Here is a 6,897-nt window from a genome sequence, read left to right on the forward strand (position 1 = left end):
CTTGATTCTTCACTGGTGTGGATGGCAGGAGGTTAGCCCTGTCGTTTTGGGCTCTCACAGCCAGTGATCCTCAGCTCCCCTTTGCTGTGGGTCCTGCAATAGTTCTGGGTCTCTGAATGAGCGTTGGATCAGGCCAAGGTATCCACAGCCTTTTGGATCCCCTGCCAAGTCCAGTCAGGGATACTGGGCCTGAACCATGCGTCAAGCTCAGCTAGATTCTCAGGGCCTGAACCGTCTGCCACAGCAGGAGAACTGCGACTGCTCTGAGCAAGCGCCTAGGGTGCAAATGAGCACTCCACTCAGCCTGCGTCACAGCAGAACTGCAACTGCGCTGAGCAAGTGCCTAGGGTAGAACTGAGCGCTCTGCCCAGCTTGTGTCACCACAGGAAAACTGCGGTTGCGCTGAGCTGGTGCCTAGGGTGGAAGTGAGCGCTCCACCCAGCCTGCGTCACAGCAGGAGAACTGCGACTGTGCTGAGCAAGCACCTAGGGTGGAACTGAGCGCTCTGCCTAGCTTGTGTCACCGCAGGAAAACTGCGGCTGTGCTAAGCTGGAGCCTAGGGTGGAAGTGAGCACTCGGCTCAGCCTGTGTCACAGCAGGAGAGCTGTGCCTCGGGCAGAATTGCTTGCTGAGCTGAGCCAGCTTCTCCACGGCACAGCTCACTGAGCAAACCCAGGACTCTGGGGCTGAACTGTCTGCTGAGTCCTGTTTGGGTCTCAAGGCACCACATGACCCAAATTCTGTCCAGACTCTCCTCTCCCACAGCAACTCCCACTGTCCACCACACCAATTGCTTCCACTGGAAGGCTCTGAGCTGCAAACCTCAGCCACCACCACTGGTGCCGCTGGAGCCGCTGGTGCTGCTGGTGCCACTGGTGCTGCTGGTGACACTGCTGTCTCTGCCGCTGCTGCTCTGATCCTCCTGTGTGTAGGGGCAAGCAGGTCCTCCGCACCCTGGTCCCTCCAAACCGTGGAGCACTTCTGCTGCCATGGTGTGGGGACTTTGGTGTTCCTGGCTCAGAAATCTGTGCAATTCCCTGAATTGTTCACTGGAGCTTTTAAACACGGTCCACACTGCTTTCTGCCATCTTGGATCCTCCTGCATGCTAGTTTCAAGGCAGTGTTTTGTAGACCTCTTCCTCAAAGCTTGGTGTTCATGGAAGTTATGTTAACTAACATGACTTTGTAATCAGTCTTTTCATTATCATCATCATCATCATCGCCATCATCATCATCATCATCATCCCTTTTCCATGTCAAATCCTGATAGAGAGCTCTGAGCTGGGCATGAGACTTTACAGCTGTGCTACCACACAGAATGGCCATTGTCTACTGTCACTTGTGCAAACCTGGGCTTCAGCATCATGCCATGAATGGGCATCTAGGGGCTAGCTCTGCTCTGAAGACTTTTGCTGTTCCATGATGCACTCCATCTCTGCAATAGTTCCAGTATAGGATTAAGGAACAATTTAAAATACTGGTTCTTATTGAAAGTGGCTGATGCCAACTGAGTTAACTGGGGTATGACATCAGCACTCCCTGCTGGCATCCAGCTTGGCACAAGGCTCCATAGTTTCTGAGTACTAAGTTCCTGATAGCTCCAATTTTTGTTGATTTTCTTTTGCTAGTAAAATAGTAGGTTGTGTTTATACATCTGGCAGTGACCTGCTTCATTTGGAGAGATGTCACTGTGTTCTGGCGTGGAGTCTGACCTGTTCTTAAGTCTGGTGCTGGGCTGGAGGGCTGAGTAATAAGTGGTTCAAGAGATAGAAAATGGGAGGAGGATGACAACTTTTGATTTTAAAAAACATTTTTATTTGATTTTTAATTCCGGCCAAGTTCCAAATCATGCTAATTGGACCTGGAGAGACCCTGGGACAATGTAAGTATAAAAACAATGCTGGAATTAAGGAACAGAGGTCCATGGTAAAGTTCTGAGATAGTCCTAATGTTCTGTCTATCTTGTTTTTTGAAATATATTCTCTTACTTGGCCGGAAGTGTGCCAATTCAGTTAGGATGGCTGGAGAGCAAGCAACAAGGACCTGGCTAAGTCTGCCTCCCAACCACTGGCGATAGAAACAGTCACCACCACAATTGAGTTTCTATGTGAGCTTTGTTCATTGAAGTGAACACCTCTGTTTGTGCTGCAAATACTTTACCAATTGAGCTGTCTCCCAGGATTAAATTTCCATTATCCTATTATCGTTCCATATACTCTGAAAGAGTACAGAGACACATGTTATCCTTTCTTACTTCTTTTCTTCTGAAATGACAGTTTATATTAAAATCATTTATTTATTACTGGTTCTTGAACAATATAGAAATCCTTTGATATATCTGATTCTGCTTCTGTCTCTACTATGATTTTTTTTTTTTTTTTTTTTTTTTTTGGCCAAGTCCTTCCTGCAAATCTTTGCTCTTGGGGGAGAGTTAACATTTGCAATCCTAGACTAACTTTTAACTTCTCTTACACTTCCATGATAGTCTTCATCTTTTATTCTCTTGCAATATTCAATGTATTCCTTTATCAGAACAGGTGTTTATTGAGTCGCTACTAGTGAATCAGGCATTATTAGACCAATACAAATGCAAAGCTCCCCAAAACATTGAGTTAGCCATAGTGATTTACAGCAATGTCTAGAAAGTTATTATCTAATAAAAATCTGAGTGAAAAGTAGAAGGGAGTCTCCCCAGGGCAAGGCACATTAGTGAGATTTGAGGATCTGTAGAACAGCCTGGTGCAAAGAGCCAGAGCAGAATGAAACCCTATCAGAGACAACTTCCAGAAGGGAGTCACACTGACTTGGTAGGAGAGTAACCCATAAGACAGGAAGAAGAGCACATTTGGGGAGAGGCTGGGCATGATCAGTGATCTCCATGAAAGGTTCTGGACATATTGAACAAGTGATTGCAGCCAGTTTAGAGAAGATCCAATCCTTGAGATAAAAATAAAAATAAATGAAAGATGCCTATGACTTCAGCAATGCTGCTAATGTGCTGTTTATCATATAAGCTGCCAACACATTTGTCACTTTTCAGTACACTCGATGCAGATCCTCCAAGCTGCAGGTGGCACATGGGATTAGTCACACAGAGGTTTGACTAGTAGGCACATCTGAGGAAAGGAAAGAGAGAAAAGGCACAGGAGGCTGGGTGAGTACTAATGTAATCTGCAGGTCTGGCCTGGATGCAAGAAGAAAAAAGAAGATGAATGATCCATTCTGTAGAAGAGCCTTTGAAGGATCCATGTGTCATGTCCTATCTCCCTGGATTTCTCTGCTCAGTGTCCCATCCACAGCCAGTCTAGAGGATTAATAGGTTTCCCATTTATTAAATCACTTTACAGCCTAATTCCAGCCCCTTTCTCTTCTCCTCTCACTCCCATCATCACACCCCTCCTCTCATTCTCCCTTCTACTTCTTCTCAGAGAAGGAGAGGCCCCAAAGGGGTAACAAGCCAACCTGGCACCTCAAGTCACAGAAGTACTAAGCACATCTTCACCCACTGAGACCAGATAAGGCATCCAGCTAGGGAAAAGGGATGCAAAGCAGGCAGCAGAGCCAGAGACAGCCTCTCTACTCCCATTGTTAGGTGACCCACAATATTGACCAAGCTGCACATCTACTACATATCTGTAGAAGGTCTTGCTCCAGGCCTTACTTGCTCTTTGGTTGGTGGTTCAGTCTCTGTGAGACCCAATAGGCCCAGTTAATTTACTCTGTAAGTCTTCTTGTGGTGGTCAGACTCCCTCAACACTTCCTCCCACTCTTCCACAAAACTCCCTGAGCTTGGCCTGCTGTTTGGCCTTGGGTCTCTAAATCTGTTTTCCCCAGTTGCTGGATGAAGCCTCTCAGAAAACAGTTACGCTAGGCTACTGTCTACAAGTATAGCAAAATATCACTAACAGTGTCAGGGGTTGGGTCTCTCCCATACACTGCCACCAGACAGGAGACAACTTCCTGAACAAAATAACAATAGCTCAGGCCCTAAGATCAACAATTAATACAGAGACCTCATGAAACCAGAAAACTTCTGCAAAGCAAAGGACACTATCAGTAGGACAAAATGACAGCCTACAAATTGGGAAAAGATATTCACCAACTCTTCATCTGAAAAAGGGCTAATGTCTAAACTATATAAAGAACTTAAGAAATTAAACAGCAACAAACCAAATGACCCAACTAAAAATGGGTACAGCACTGAACTGAGAATTCTCAACAAAGGAATCTTGAATGACCAAGAACCACATAAAGAAATGCTCAATGTCCTTAGTTATCAGGGAAATGTAAATGAAAATGACTCTGAGATCCCATCTTATACCTGTCAGAATAGCTAAGATTAAAACCTCAAGTGACAGCTCATGCTGTGAGGATATGGAGTAAGGAGAACACTCTTCCACTGCTGATAAGACTGCAAACTTGTACCAACACAGTGGCAATGAATCTGGAGGTTCCTCAGAAAATTTGGAAAAGCTCTACCTTAAGAGCCAGTTATAAGAATGCTGGGCATTTACCCAGATGGTGCTTCACCATGTCACATGGAATGATAAATTTAAGAACAGAACCTGGAGTACTAGATGCATCCCATTGCTTTAGTTAGAGTTTGTACAGTCTCAAGGCCACCAGGACATTAAGAACATACATTGGGGTTCTGATCAGGGTTGTGATCAGCCCTGAGAGTCTCCTGCAGGGATTGTAGGCTTGTTGTAGCCGAGGGTCTCACAAACATGTAATAGTAGATTCATCTCGTTGCTTTTCATATTCTCTCTCAGGTTTCTATGTGTCTGAGACTTATATATTTATTATTATTATTATTATTTTATGAATCTTCTCACTGCCAGAGAAGAAAATTCACAAAATTCTGTGTATGAAAAAGAAAGTATTTTTCCTGTTTTATTCCCTGGAATTCTTGGGACTAGTCCATTATTTCTTATGGAAATTTTTTTATTTAGGTCAACAAACAAGCCCTAAATTTCCTCATATTTTAATTTGCATATCATATGTGCATATCAGAAGGTGGCGCTGTTTCCTCATATCCTAGCTGTAAAGAGAAGGCTACTTATCTCAGGAAAGCAGTTTCTTTACCTTGAGAATGGACAAACAACACTCCCAGGGCAACGGTGCTGTGTATAAAATTATAGCAAAAGCTTCAACCAGCATTAATAGCAGTTAGTTAGCATTATTTCGATGAAAATTAAATTATTATCCTCTTCCAAGTCAATGTCAATAAGCTTGGCCTAGGCCACCTGGACACTGAGGTTAAAGTGTCTCATTATAAGTGTGAAGAAACATTTTTTGCTTTGACAAGGAGGTTGGTTTGTTTCAAAGATGAAGTCTCAAATTGTTATCTTAATTTGCTATGTTCCTAGGTTAGAGACACTTAATAAACCCACAATAAATATCATTTCACAGTCAAATATATTCTTCCTGGAACTCACTGAAAAATATAATGATTAACATTAGTGTATTGTGAAGAAGAGATTCTAGACATGCAGACTCTGAGTTTAACTCTGTTTATATCTCTGTGCTTGCACAGTGCTTACTCTAAAGACTAAAAGTAAATTTCCCTCCTCAGTGTTGGAAATCAGTATTAAGTTGATTGTGATTTGAGTATTTCCAGTGCTTCTCTTGTTCTATGAAAGTTAGTGCTGTATATGGTGTACTGGAATGTCCCTGTGGTATTTATTACATCTGTGGCTGTGATAAAATAAATAAAAAGAATATAGCAGAAGGAACTTGTATAAGAAAGAGCATATTTTGGCTTATGGGTCTAGAGATGGGAAGTCCATAATGGTGGGGGAAGCATGGCAGTTGGTGGCCACTGCAGGAATGTGTCTGATCACGTTTCATCATGCAAGAAACCAATAGAGTGATGTGGAAGAGGGACCATTAGTCCTTCTCCACCTTGGTCTCAATCTGCTGCCTGCAACCCTGTGAGATGCTAAATTTCTGTTTGCTGCATTGCCCTGTGATAAACTCTCAGAGCCTGCCCTTGGTGACATGCTTCCCTGAGCAAGGCTCCACCCTCTAAAAATTCTGTCACTTCTCCAAATGGAGCTAGTGACCAGGGGTCAAGAGTTCCACTGCGTGAACTGCCACACTTGTTAAAACCAGGCTTCCGTCATTCAGCGGTTTGCCTTTTTACTTATCTCACGTAGGTTTTCTAATCCTTAGAGACTTAAGACTGTCAAAGGGAAAAACAGCAAACATACACAAGAGAAGGGAAATTGTAGATGAATCTGTTTGTGTCTTCAGTCTGCTTCCAGGTTTTGAACCAGCACTTAAAGATGGCCTCATGTGTTCGTTCTGTTATAGGTCTTGACTCTGAGTTGCAAATACCATCTGTTACAGTTTATGACATCTTTACTCTGTATTGTTGTATTAGTTTTTATGACATCTCTACTCTGCACTGTTGTATTAGTTTTCACAGACTGAGAAACTTAAGCAACAGAATTTAGCAACTCACACATCTAGAGTTGGAAGGCTGAGACCAAGGCATGGGAGACTGTTGGTTTGTAAGAACTTCCTCTTGCAACTGGAGAAAACACACATAAATAATGAAACATCTTAGGAGGTCTTATAAGGGGTGGCTTTCATCCCCAGCAGGAGGGGTCTCTGACCCCTAGAAGGAGGACTTAGAGCCTCATGGCTGTTTAGTACTAGACCTGGCTATTGAACGCTCTCCTTGGTGGCCAAGCCAGTACATTTGTTTTCCCTCAAATCAGTGAGCTGATCATGTTGCCTGGCCAATGACTGTTGTGTTTGTGTATAGTGTTGAGTGAGATTTTGTGTATGTAGTGTTGATGGAGGCTGACGGACAGAAGGATGATACAGACAACTTCAAGTCTGGGAGACAAAGCGGGTTGCTCCCGCAACATGGCAGATGCCAATGTCTCA

This window comes from Acomys minous, assembly GCF_964271855.1.
Source record: "Acomys minous genome assembly, chromosome: 11".
NCBI lineage: Eukaryota > Metazoa > Chordata > Mammalia > Rodentia > Muridae > Acomys > Acomys minous.